General features: G+C 31.8%; 1 protein-coding gene across 3 annotated transcripts in view; it reads left to right on the top strand.

Moving 5' to 3' along the window:
• CALCRL (calcitonin receptor like receptor) overlaps positions 1–14,261 on the top strand; it is an 89,390-nt gene that overhangs the window by 15,659 nt on the left and 59,470 nt on the right. The window contains exon 2 of one of the 3 annotated variants that reach the window (XM_016150744.2): positions 2,135–2,223. The exons of 1 other annotated variant lie outside the window; for it this stretch is intronic. The gene's annotated coding sequence lies outside the window, so the exon portion shown is untranslated. The remainder of the gene's footprint in view (positions 1–2,134; positions 2,224–14,261) is intronic. One more of the 3 variants, XM_016150664.2, reaches the window with a different exon arrangement.

The following is a 14,261-nucleotide window of genomic DNA, read 5'->3' on the forward strand; positions in this document are numbered from 1 at the left end:
TCCAGAGCCATACACTTGTTACAACTGATGAACTTACATTGACACTTCATGATCATTCAAAATTCATAGTTTACATTAGTGTTCACCCTTGGTAGTGTACATTCTACAGGTTTGAACAAATGTATAATGACATGTATTATGTGTTTTTTTATAATCTTTGAAATATTTAAAATAATTTCTTAAGCTTATAAATCTCACGAAAGAGATAGTGTCTACTATGGTAAACACAGTTTGTGCCTTTTAGACAATCCCTCATTTTGGAAGTCACTTGAATGTCCTTACCCAGCAGCTGAATTTGACTAATATATATCTTGAAAGTTCTTATTTCTTCTTAATAAATAGACTTAGATTTGCAGTTTTTCCCTTTTAGCTTAATTGTTGTGCTTCTCCAAGGCAACATCATATCAAGGTTTATCTGTATTCTCATTTGTTGTATTTCTTTTCTGTGTTTTTAAGGTTTTGTTGATTTTGATTTTACTGTGTAATCACTTCAGCCAACAGTGCTACTTGAACAAAATTAGCTTTCTTTTTAGTTTTTTTTCCTAAGTATCTCTATTATTTTCATTAGGGCTTTATAATGTTTTTCTCATATCCTCTTTTCTTGAATATTAATCTATTTTTGATGTGTTCATCTATATGTAGATACTGATATTTTTTAGAGGAAAGTAAAAGACCACAGTGATATACACATTATTTTATTCATATGTGCAACACATACTAACCAAAATGAACTCTTCAACAATTTTCTGATAGCCAGAGTAACTATTGACATGTCTATTTTCTAATTATTCCAAATCACTGAAAGGCTGGGAAGATTTTCTCACCGAATTTTCAGCTGTGATGACAAATGAAATCTCTAGAACCATGTAGGAAAAAAAACAACATGTCATGTTATTCCTATTTCTAGCATTTTCTAGCAAGTTAGGAAAATACTCAAAATAAACTTCAACTTTGAACCTTCTGAAGTCCATATGTATGCCAGTAAAGACTGAGACCGACAAGAGATTTTTTTCTTCCAAAATAGCTTGTAGAAAATTCAGATTCTAAATATAATGCAGAGTGTCTGTGGATGTAAAAATACACATCTCTTTAATGTGACCAAATCATGATCCTAATTGTAACATATACTAGAAAATTTCTAATAATATGTAATAAATTATTAAAATACATGAATTTGTAAAATTTTACAAAGTAATTTTATACAGTAATTAAAAGCATTTTTTTGATTCACAAAATGTTTGATTGCAGAGATTGCTTTTAACACCACTTTCTAAAAGCTTTTGAGTTTTCACTTAAAGATCCCTGTTAACTTCATAGAACTCCTTGGCAATAGTTCAGAAGCAGCAGCAAACTGATAGTTCATAAGGGTAAGTTTAATTAAAAGCATCTCAAACTCTAATATGAGCTAATGAAGATAAATAATTTACACATGCAATTTAGACATTTTTGAAGTTCTGCGAGTCCAAGTACTGTGCAAATGCAAACCAAGATAAGCTATATCTTGCTTTCAACATTAGTGCAAGTCTGAAAAGATGCACGTAAAACATATTTATAAAGATGAAGTCTTTGTTTGGCAGTGGACAAATCTCACTTGTAGTAATGCCTTATACTTAAGGAGTGTTAAAAATCATTATCAACATAGTCTAGCCTCGGGTTCCTTCTTTTTGACAAAGTCTTTGTCACTCTTTCACCCTCATTCACTCCGCTTTGATCATGTGGGCCCTCTTCCTGTACTTTAAACCAACCATGTCATTTCCTCTTTAAATTCATTTAACCAAGACATCCCTTCTTCCAGGAACTATCCTGCTCTTGAACATGCAGGGCATCTACCTCTTACTAATGCTAAGATTTTGAACTACAGGGACCCTTCCTCCACGTTCGTACCCCTTACAATTCTTGCTCTTATAAAATAAGATTCCAAGAACAAAAGTCCTTGTTTACTTCCAGGTTAACATAGTGGCAACCTAAATGTGACATTTCCTGTTACATCTCCTCCAAACTTCCCAATAAAATGCAACATTTAAAATAAATATGTTTATGGTTTTAACAAGAAAAAGCACACACTAGTATATAATTATAAATTCTGTAAAATCCCGCTATCTACTAATAAATAACATTTTAACTAAATTTACAGGAATGTTCTCTTGTCATCCAGGGTACTACCATGATACACCAACCACTTGTGCTGCCACCTGTCAAAACTCTGGATGGTCCTACTTTCAGGTATTGCATATATTACAAAAGAACATTCATGACCTAATGAAAGTAACATGTTGGATTTCTAATGAAGTAGAGGATAATATGAACATGTTAATAATACTGAGAAAGATTTCACAGAATGGTATATAACTTTACTTCAAATAACTTCTGAATAAAGAAAAACTTTGAAAGGCAATCTAACAAAATACTGATAGAGATAGACTTACGGACATCTGTCAAACTTACAAAGTCATTTCCTTGGGATCTACAGGTATGGATTTAGCAACCATGTTTTATTCCATTGGCCAGAGGACTAGGAGTGTCAAATTAACTCGAATAGGTCCTATCAGATTTTGTAATTTGGTAATATTAGCCACAAACATCACATGCATGTGCAGATATGTATACACATATCTGTAATTTCTATGGCTAATCTTATTATAACTATAACTATGTATATGACTCTATGCATATGTTAAAGTAAATAATATTTCGTGTTATAAAATAATAGTGCTCAGTTGTTCATTTGAACTAAATTCCTTTCCTCTGTAGAGGTCTTTGTTTTCTGATTCACATAGTCACCATTATATTTCTATAAATGGTTGTGAACCTTTCCCATAGTTGAAACATTAGAGGATATCATTTATAAATAAGGGAACAGGAAAATGGGGGTTGAGCTCTTTTAAAGATTTAAGTTGCTCTAGATACTATTTTTAGAACTCTTTGGCAGAGCAGTTTCAATTTAAATCCTTGGCATTAATTAAAAGCTTCAGGGGCATTGGCGCTTTCAAAAAACATTGCTTTGTAGTTGAAGGTGTCTTCTTATTTAAATTTGGCATTATAGTTCCATGTTAGATATTAATTATGCATTATTCTTATATAGCAGAGCCCCCTTTTCTACAAAATTAAAGTAAATTTTCTGTCCTAACTTATTTTTAGACTCCTAAGTGCTTAACAATTCAATCGTATATTATCCTAATAAACTATAATAGCATTAATGAAAAACAAAGGCTACTAAACTATTTTATCTTAAATTCAAAGCTGAGTGACAGAATTCCTTCTTCTGATTTTTAAATTCCCAAATTATTGTGTTTGGCCCCAAAATAGACCATCTATAATTATTCTTGTCTCTTAGCATGTCTTTGGGAACTCATCATTGTTGTTCTGCCCTTTTATGTGTCAGCTTCCTTTGCACATTGCATTTCATATGACTCACTGTTCCTTAGAGCAAGGTTTGAATGTTCTAAATGCCTACTTATATCTGACAGCTGGGTTTCTCTTCCTGAACTTTTTTATGTGAAGTGGTGCCAGATCAATTTTTATAATGCCTCAATTGCTTAATGAGGACATATAGCAAAGAACACAAAATGAAAGAAAATTAATTGACTAGGTCTCCACTATCTGTGTATGCCAGTCATCTCCCTGTGCAAATTAAGAGAATTACACAATATTTTTTCTAAATATCTTTCCAACTTTTAAATTCTAATATACATTTGATAGTTTGAAGGAGATAAATTGGAAGTGGCTTTAAAATGAAAGGTTCAAATTTTAGCTGCTTTCTAGACTATAATTTCTTATTCATAGAGTATTGGTAAGATATTTTTGTGAGAAGTTAATTGCCCATTTTGTAATTTAAAAAATTTTATTTCTAAAAAGTAAAGTTTAAGGTGGATATATATTTAAATTTCAGAAAGAAAGAGATTGAAAAATTATCTCTGGGGAGATTAAAAAATATAACTGAAAACCAGGATTGCAGTTCACTATCATATTAGTTTGACTGATATGTAGTTAATTACTTTTTTTTATGGTGACATTGGTTAATGAAATCCAGTAGGTTTCAGGTGTACAATTTAACAGTAAGGCATATATATATGTATATATGCATATATATGTATATGTATATATAATATATATTTTGCATTGTGTGTTCTCCACTCATAGTTAGATTTCTTTCTGTCACCACATATTTGATCTCTTTTACTCTATCTACCTCTCCCCTCTCCACCACCCTCTAATAACCACTAGCCTATTGTCCATGTCCACGAGTCCCTGTTTGTTTGTCCTGTTTGTTTGTTAAGAAGCACAAAACTGAAACTTAGGAAAGGGAACTCCTAGTATTAGAGCATCTACCACTGCTGTGGGATATGAGGCAAATCACTAAACTCTCTCGAACTCCTACCTTCTAAATCTACAGAATGAGCAGTTTAGAGTATAAGACTTCCCAGGTCCATTCCAGGTCTAAGATTCTGAACTGGACTGTAACTACTCTGAATTAAAGATAAGGGCTAACAAATAATGCGATTTGTAATAGCTCAATTCCTCTCACTTAAAATATTTTTGCATTGTTTTATTTACATCAACATTCAGTAGATTCTGAAACTTGAAAGATGGATAAGAGTTGGGAAAGAAAAATAAATAAGGAGACTATCTCTGGCTAGACTGAATATTGACAATAGAAGGATCTGTTTCCAGTTATCACTAAAGTTTAATAATCTTACTGAAAATTCTTTCTGACTCCAAGACACTAAAAATTTTAACTTGTAAATTTTTAGTAATTTTAGTAGGTCCATATTCACAGTGAAATCATAATTCAACTAAAATTGAATCTCAGATACAAATTTTTTTCCAAAACTGATGGACAATTGTGTCAATATTTTTTATTAAATAGTTCATCTTTTCTATTATTGATTTGAAACTTTGCTAAATTGTTATATTTACTAAATTATGTTAACAAAATTATTTTCAGCCCTAGAGTCCATTTATCTTATTTTTTGTTGGTTTTCTTCAATTAAACTTTGGAATTATTCATTGCCTTGACTGCCTTACAATTATAAATCATTTGGGGGACAATTAATCATCTTTATACATCTTTAGTTTTGTATCCATTAATACAAATGTGCTTTTATTAAAAATTGTTTTGTCTATAAATATTTATTAGGTATGGGGTAATGTGACTAGATACTGCATGTATCACATGAAAATGAGCTCCTGGTGCTACTTGTAAGCAAATAAATATAAAACTTTGCAAACAATGGATTGGAAGATACCAAAAGGGCTTCTCTTGCTATTAAGGGTAATTATTATAAGGATGTTAAGAAAGGTCCTTTGTCACTTAGAGTGTATGTGTAATGATTTATATATGTAATTTATGACTATTAAAAAGTAGCTTACATTTATTTTTTGACAATGAAATTTCATTTTTGATAATGAAGAATATTATACATTCTCAAAAACAAAATGTTATTAGCTATGGGAAAACACAGTATTTTTACAAGATGCCCTGACTGACCTATATAATAAGCAATCAGCTAAACATGGACTGTTTATCTTGAAGGGGTTTTTATCATATTTGAAAAACCTGTTCAGTGAGATAAACCCATACTTATAATGAATTGATAATCAGACTCCTCAGGCCAAATCAGATGAACTCTAGAGTGTGGTCAATGTGGTATAGATTTCCCCTATGTGGAAAAACCCTACATTAAAAAAAAATAAAAAATAAAAAAAATAAAAAATAAAAAAAAAAGCACTGTTTCCAAAAAAAAATCTTGTTTCACTTAGATATTTTATTATTGTTTCATTTGTCCTCTATCTCCCCGGCCCTTCCTTAAGTATGCTTTCAAAGCAAATCAATTCTCTTTTTATGGATTATATCAATTTTGACAAAATCTTCCCTCGTCCCAAATATGCCGACCCTAGCATGAATGAGACAAACTGAAATTACCAATCAGGCTATGTCACAATAAATTTATACCTGCAAGGGTTATAAATCTGCTTTTTCTTAACTTCCAGCCAACCCTTCCTAAACTGCCTATATATGTACCTTTGTGAGATTATCTAATTTCCTGTCTATGTTACTCCATCAGTCATAATATTAATGGCCAGATGGGCAAGTCTTCCCACCTTGTGGCTTATACCAATAGTACATAGAGTCCTGTTAATATATTTAATGATACATTATTTATGTGTTTACTACTTATTAAAAACAAACAAAACTACATTTTCATTTATTCATTCTTGTTAAAGTGAGCAAATGTCTACCTAAAGTAGTAGAGAAATGAATAAAACCTAGAAAAAAAGAAAGGGTGTGGCATATGAGGAAAGCATCGTTTACTGTATTTTATGGGAAATTCCCACTGTAGCTAAAAGTTCTTTACTCACCCGGACTGCTGGAATCATAAGACAAAGTAAAACCCAACACAGATACTTGTAGTTTTTAATAGGATGCATCTAAAACATTCCTGAAGATGAGAAACAGACCATGGATTTAAAGGAAGCTAAAGGTATGATTCAATAAGCCTGACAAATAGACTTGGCAACAATTAGTTAACTCAGGCAAGACTTTAGACCCACTCTTATTGTTGTAAGCTGTTTTACATGACACCAAAAACTCAAGATGAAAGTTCAGCACTTTTGTCAAATGTTTTGTCTATATGACAACAGAGATCACCTTAGGAAAAATTTGAATAAACAATAAACATCAATTTCCATTGTAAAGGATTACTTCATTGGGCATATTCATGCTTTTTAAATTAAATGTGGCTATTGTTAATTAGGTCTAATGCAGGAGAACACCTATCTATGAAGAAAAAATTATGGTCATGCTGAATATATTATTTTTTTATTTTCTCAGATATAAATTTATTTTCACATTTACTATATAATTAGTAACAGACTCTTATCTTTAAATCATTTGGGATTCCATTTTATGGAGCATGCTAATCTTAGTTACTTATTTCCTGAAAAAATTTATTATTCCCTATTTCTTCTCAATTTTTCCCAAAGCCTTTGGATATTCGATAAAGGACCCAGAAAACAGTGCTGTGACACGTAAGCTGCCATATCACTGGAAACCATAATACATACATTTAATAAAATCACAAAATATTTTAGAATGAATTTGCCCATCCTAAGAGTAAGTTTTGTGAATCAAAGCAGACCTTAGAATTTGTCCTTACAGCCAGACCATAAAAATATTCATCAATAATAGTCTATTAAGATAGGTTATGTTTTCTTTGCAAGGGAAAAATAATATTGAGTGGTTTCATAAGATCTCAGATTCTATAAGACATTTGATAGCATTTTGGCAGAAAATTAAATATAAATACATACAAACTTATATACATTCACACGCAGGTGTACTTTGAAGCACATTTGTTAAACTTAAAATGCATTTTGGGAAAAAATCTAGTTAATAAAAATTAAGAGAGAGAAATACTTTTGTTCACATAGATGTATTAAGTTTAAAAGAATAAGATTATATTTTTCTGTTTCACATTTTGTTGTAGCTTGTTTGGAAAGGACTATGTCTTTGTAGCCAGAGCAATTCTATTACGTTCTATTATTACTGTCTATTAAGGTCTTTAACTGTCTTGAAGGTCAAATTTGTCATTGAAAAATTTTAGTAGTGAACAGGGTAAAGCCAATTTTTTTCTCTTATAAGTCTATTCTAAATATTGTAATGTTAATTGTAATTTTTATTCTAGAACAGCTCTTTGGAAGTCTTTGGTGTCACTCCTGGACACAAAGCTCTAAAAAGCCTTATATTCAATCTTCTAACATATTAGCTTTATAGCTTTGTAGAACTACAAGAATTAGTACAATTTTTCTATATAACCCCACGTATTTGAAACAAAAAATGGAGAAGTGACAAATAAAAATATATTAAAAGAAACAAAATAATAACCTAGTGTCATGACCAAAATTAGTATCTATTTCTCTTTAATATGCTTGTATTGATTATTGTATTAAATGGCCAAAACCACCAATCATGCCTCTTAGAAGATATGTATAAGCAATATTCCAATTCTTTGGATTAATTTAATTTTTCTCCACATTCTCTGGAGATTTTCTTTTATATCGAACTTGAAACTTAACAAAACATTCTCTGATACTTAATATTCTCACTATTAAACAGATTTGATGATCTCCAATGCTCACAAAAAAAATATATAGTCACAAACTTTTTAATCTAAATTTCAAGAAACCATCCCATTTTGGATTCATATTCAATCCAATGTCCACTATTGTGTCAAGTTATTTTCTAACTAACAGCACATAATATGCTGATGTATCTTACATTTCAGGATAGTTCTTATGACAAGATCTCTCTTGCAATTTTAGTACAACACCTGTTTAAATAAGCAGTATGATTGATAATTCTATTGGAGAAAAAATAGCCTTCTCATATAACTTTCTGAAATCACTTTCTGTATCCTGACATGTTGAGGGTGCCATTCAATTGACAAGAGAGCACACATATGCTTAGAGACTGTGGCCACTCTGTCTTTTTTGAGTTTCTCAATTGCCATTTTACTGTATTTTTCTCTCTTTATGTACCTAGTTGGACCTATTTAGCACCAAGGCCTTAAGAAAATGACTAGTCAGTAAGTTTTATATTGAAAAAGAACTGAAATAAATGTATTTTGTTACACAAGATGAAGCTGAACTCATGGCATCAGCTGACTTCAAACATTGGTGAAGTAGACAAAAAGACAAAGCACAGACTCTTCATTGAATGTAATTCTTTTTAGTCATTTACTCTTAAATCTGCCCAAATCCATATGTAAATACATATTTTATAAAAATGCTAATTTTCAATTGAAATCTCTGTAAGAAAGAACACCTATTTGTGGGTATAATTGTATGATGATACTTTATCTTGAGGATGCTGTTGGCTCATTTCACATGATTTTACACATCTAGTGTAAGTTTCCAAAGACAGCATAAGGTAACCCCAGGGATTTTTATTAGGGGACACATTACTAGTCTCTCTTCTACCTCTGGCCAGTTGCATGAATGTGGTCAAGACATTTCACTTCTTTGGTCCTAAACGTCCTCACTTACAAAGTAAAGGTTTTGTACTAAGATGATCTTATTGATACCATGAACAAATGATATTTAAACAAAATAATAAACAGAAAATGCATATAATTGGTTTTCCTCAAGTAAAAGCTATTATTACCACTATTAAGGAACTATTAGGTTCTTCTAATTTTAATTGTTGTAGATGGCATTGAGTTAAGTCTGGGGTTCTGATGTTCATTTCAAATGTTCTGTGTTTCTATCAGAATTGTATGCAAATATATGGGTATTTACTGTGTGTATAATTAATTTCAAGATAAAATACTAAGTAGAAAGTGTTTTCTATGATCGATTCTCCTAAACTGTCAACTGGTTCCATGTGCATGGCTTATCCAAGAGATGCCTTACTACACATCTTCCAAAAATCATTTTGTATACTATTTTGCTAATTCTAAAAAAGATACTTTTGGAGTCAGAAAGATCTCAAGTCTTACGTGATTACTCATAAAATGAGCAATTTCAAGAAGTTGCAAAATATTATTCAATGTGGTCCAATTTTTTTTTCCTGAAGAATACTTTAAATGCTCTTAATATAAACAAACAAACGAAAAACAAACTGAATGTAAAAGAACAGTGCGGTGTATTTATTTTAATATCTTCTTAGGATCTGGCATGGTGGTGGAATCAAAGTAAGCAAATGCTCCACAAAAAAAATATGGGCCTTTCTATGATGGTTTTGCTCTATGGGGGGTTGTGTTTCACCTAAACTTCAAAATACTACTGATAAACATCTATATAGCCAGTGACTCTTTAGGGGAGTGAAATACATCTGGGTCCAGAGATAGTTCTGGGTAAGGGTATATGTTTAGGAATTAGAGAGCCTCAGGTTGGAATTCTAGCTTGCTTACTTTATTAGTGAGATGACTTTGAGCTTGTTTCCTTATCTGGAAAAATAAAAGAGAGAATGTAATAATTCATTACTCTTAGAACAGAATGTGATTGCATACTTATACTGCCTAGGACAGTGTTCAGCACACAATAAACACTTAATGAATAGCATCTACCACTATTTAAATGATTTTTTCATTGTAATTTCAGTTCTTATGAATAACACCAAATTAAACTTTGGTTTATAATAATTTACACTATTTTTGATATTTTTGCAATAAATTTCTGAATGCTACCTTGATGAATTCCTGACAATTTCTGCTTTCCTTTTATTCATTAGTGGAAACAGGATGAGAACTTGGTCCAAATACTCCTCCTTTTTCCCATTTCCTATTACCCTCCCACTGACATCTATATGCTTGAAATAATATGCAAAAGAACTCTGAAAGTCACTGAAGAAGGAAATAGGAGGTGGTTTTGTTTTGTTTATTTTGTTTTGTGGGAACCTAACTTATAATGATGAGGACATAAAGACTCAGAGGGCAACATGATGCTTATATTTTACTGGACTTTTGAACTAGTTTGGACTTCTAAGGAGCTGAAGATGAAGGAGAGTTTCTTGAAAGAATTAGTAAACTCTAGACAGGACAAGTTAAAGGACACTTCCCACTGATTATGCACAGAATACAGCAAGACCTTGGTACCACAAAGAGTTGAAGACTTTGAGAGGATCAAGAGATAGTGTCTTTGTGATATAATTTTTAGGATAAAGGAGTAAGAAATGGCAAGAGGAAGGCCACTTCCAGTGCTTCTAGACAAAAGAAGTCAGAGTGCTGGGGAAAGAATACTATGCTTTGATTGTACTAAAGTGACTTGCTGGTGAAGCATTCTTTTGGAGGTGTCAAGAGAAACTTGGGACTTTATATATAGAGAGAATGCTGGAAGTCCTATGTACTAAGGTGCAGATAAAATCAGAAATTTGTAAGCTAGTGATAACATGATTTGATACCCAGACGCTTCTGGGCCTAAGGAGATTTCAGTCACAGGAATAATTATAGAAGAGTTTATTTAGATAAAATTAAGGTAAATATTTAAATAGTATGGAACCAAGAGTAGGTTTCAAAAGATATGAATTTATGAAAATAGTAAGTGAACTATGGGTTATTTAGCTGATTTAAAGTATCTTTTGCTTTCACATGAGTCACCTGGCAATAAGAAGGTACATGATATTTCCTAAAAAGTTATTTTTAGATGGGAAAAAGTGAATATAGTTACTTCCACATGGGAGGTCTTACTGCTAATTTATGTAATCCTAAACTATGGTTTACATAGTTCTACCTAGAACAGTGTTCAGCATACAATAAGCACTTGAAATATCTACCTAAGAAAGGAAACATGTAAATTCTTGTCAATCAGCTTTGACAGATAACCTTTACGGTTATCTAAGGGTTTTGAACCCCTTAATTCAATAATTTCTTAAAACCTAAGCAAAGCATTCAATATTCCCATACATTATCTACTTAAAAATAAACTCCTGGACATGTACTATTATTCTATGTATAAATAACCCAGCACTAGATATTAGAAATTTTCCTTCTTTCGTCTTCTTTCTGAACACTAGCCTTACCCCACACCTCTACTCTGATATTACTTACATTCACATGTCAAAATTCTCTTTTTCTTTTCACTCAAGGTACCACTCAAACACACATATTCCTGAAATGTAAATTTATGCTATTTCTCACTGAGTGTAGACTCCCATTTAAGTTGTAATTTACTTACTTTGGCCTGCCCTCAGCTTTATCATTGATAAAGGCAAATACGTGAACCCTGGCAAAGGCTTCATGCTCTACAGTGACCTTCACCAAACAGACAGTTGCCTCTCCCTTCTTTTCTCTTAAAAAAATCAAAAATCATTGCATGAAAATGATTTTTAATGTTCCTATCCTGAAAGCCGACTTACAAATGTTAGTATATATTTCGTTTTATAGATTTTGGAGTAATTTCTAATAAGAAGACACGGTTTGGTATAATAGTAGCAACTGAAGGTTCAATGATTTGTAGGGTAAACAGAGGTTAAGTTTGTATATAAGCCAGCCTCTGCTTCCAAAAAGATTAGCATGTGGCTCCAGAACTAATAATCATAGCATTTTTAAAATTGCTATATTTAATAGTTTAATATTATGTTATTCATCTTCATAATGCCATCAGATAGATATCATAGGTCCTTTAGAGGTAGATTTATACCCCTAGTTAAAAAAAAGATCTAAGGAAAGCCTTTTTAATACATTTAAATTTAACCTCACATGCAGTAAATATTTGCTTTAATTAAAATAAATTGCTCTTTTGCAAATTAAAATATATTTCTTTGTTTTAATTTTTAATAAATGAAATGGTTTATTTATTAATTAGAAAAAGTTTAATATGATATAATTTCTACAATATGATTTGCAAAATTTTGGGATATTTTCTCCAGGTGTGACTTTAGAGTCAAACTCTGAGACTCGACTCAACCCAGCACTATTAGTTTGCTAGGGCTGCCATAAAAAGAAAAAAACAACTACAGTCTAGGTGACTTAAACAACATAACTAAAATTTCTCACAGTTCTGGTGGTTTTGAGTCCATGATAGGGTGTTAGCAGGTTTGGTTTCTCTCGAGGCCTCTCTTCTCGGCTTGCAGATGTCCACCCTCTCCCTGTGTGCACACGTGGCCCTTTGTTCTGTGTGTAAGTATTCCTGGTGTCTCTTCCTCTTCTCATAAGGACATCGGTACTATTGGATTAGGGCCTCACACTTATGACCTCATTTAACCTTAATTATCTCTTTAAAGTTTCTTTCTCCAAATATAGTCTATTTGGGGGTTAGGAATTCAATATATGAATTTTGGGGGAAAATAACTAAATCCATAATCTATAATAACTTCTAAGAAATTATTTCAAAGAAGATGAAGTTGAAATAGGTAAGTTATTTGAAAAAATTAAAGTTATCGCAATTAATAATTGAGTTTGATTTCCTAAGTAAAAAAATAATCATTCATATCTTCCATAAGTCAGTAACTCCCAAATTTAAATTAGTAAGAGCTCCTTACATACCAGTCTTTCAGTAAGACTATTCCAATCAATATTTTATAAACAATTCATAATAAAAACCTGTTGTCTAGTTGAATGTCAAATTAATTTCAGAAATACCACCAGTGTCCTGTCACAAACACTATTAGATTATTAGATGTCACAGAAGATTATAAAAACTTTTCTATAGTAGTAAGTATATTTTTTGGATTTCTACTTTTTCTCAGATTCTCCCAAAGAATTTGTTTCTCTTTCTTTTGTGCTTCAACATTTTTCAAGCGTGCCTCTTTTCTTTCCTTCTTTTCTTTCTTTCTCTCTCTCTCTCTCTCTCTCTCTCTCTCTTTCTTTCTTTCTTTCTTTCTTCTCTCTCTCTCTTTCTTTTCTTTCTCTCTCTCTCTCTCTCTCTCTCTCTCTCCCTCTCTCTCTCTTTCTTTTTCTTTTTTTTCCTTTTCCTCTTTGTTTGCTGACTATGGCCTGAAGATAGATCTGCTAGCCGACAGACACATTTTGAGAACTGCCCTTGGCTATGTTCGCTGTTCTCTAAAGTTTCATCGAAACTCCTTTTCATGTCAAAAGTTCAAAGGTGAGCATATAAGCATAGCCTTTAGCCCAAAACCCGACATTTAGAAAGCATTTACCTAAACATTTATCTGGATTTTTCTAGTACTGAATTGTCTCATATTTTATAATCCCATATTCTAGCTTCTGGAGTTCTCACACTTTGACTAACAGAATGCATAAAAACCTCTTTTCCAAGAACTTCAGTATATTGCTACTAGGGCTCTTGCTACTTCATTCTTTTGGAGTAGGTTTGACTTGTGAGATTAACCCTCAAACAGAGAGATCACTGAGGCAGCACTAGTGTTTACCCCTAACCAAATCAATCAATCAACAAACAAAATGTGTTTCTTGTTTTAAGGGAAACAAAATTCCTGGATGATTTGGCAATAAGGTACAAAAAGAATAAACACATTTCTCTGCCTTAAAACAAAAACAAAAACACCTACATTTACTTATTTCCTGGTGAGCCCAGCTCTCAATCCTCTGCCCTTCAGAGAAAATAATAAATTTGGGCTAATGTGTGTATCAACTTTTTGTCTGTTGCATAAGCACTTGTTGTTTCTGAATCTAGCTCTATATTAATTGAAATGTCTCTGCAGACCTAGGAAAATCTGTTTTAAATGTTAAGGTTTCCATGGGTTTTTCTTCAACTTTTGTGCAGTCAATGTGTAGTTAGCATAAAGTCGGCAGATAACATACGTATAGTACATAGGTTGCCAGTTAGATGCCATTTTTAATCAA

Source organism: Rousettus aegyptiacus, unplaced genomic scaffold (genome assembly GCF_014176215.1).
Source record: "Rousettus aegyptiacus isolate mRouAeg1 unplaced genomic scaffold, mRouAeg1.p scaffold_m13_p_2, whole genome shotgun sequence".
Classification (NCBI taxonomy): Eukaryota; Metazoa; Chordata; class Mammalia; order Chiroptera; family Pteropodidae; genus Rousettus; species Rousettus aegyptiacus.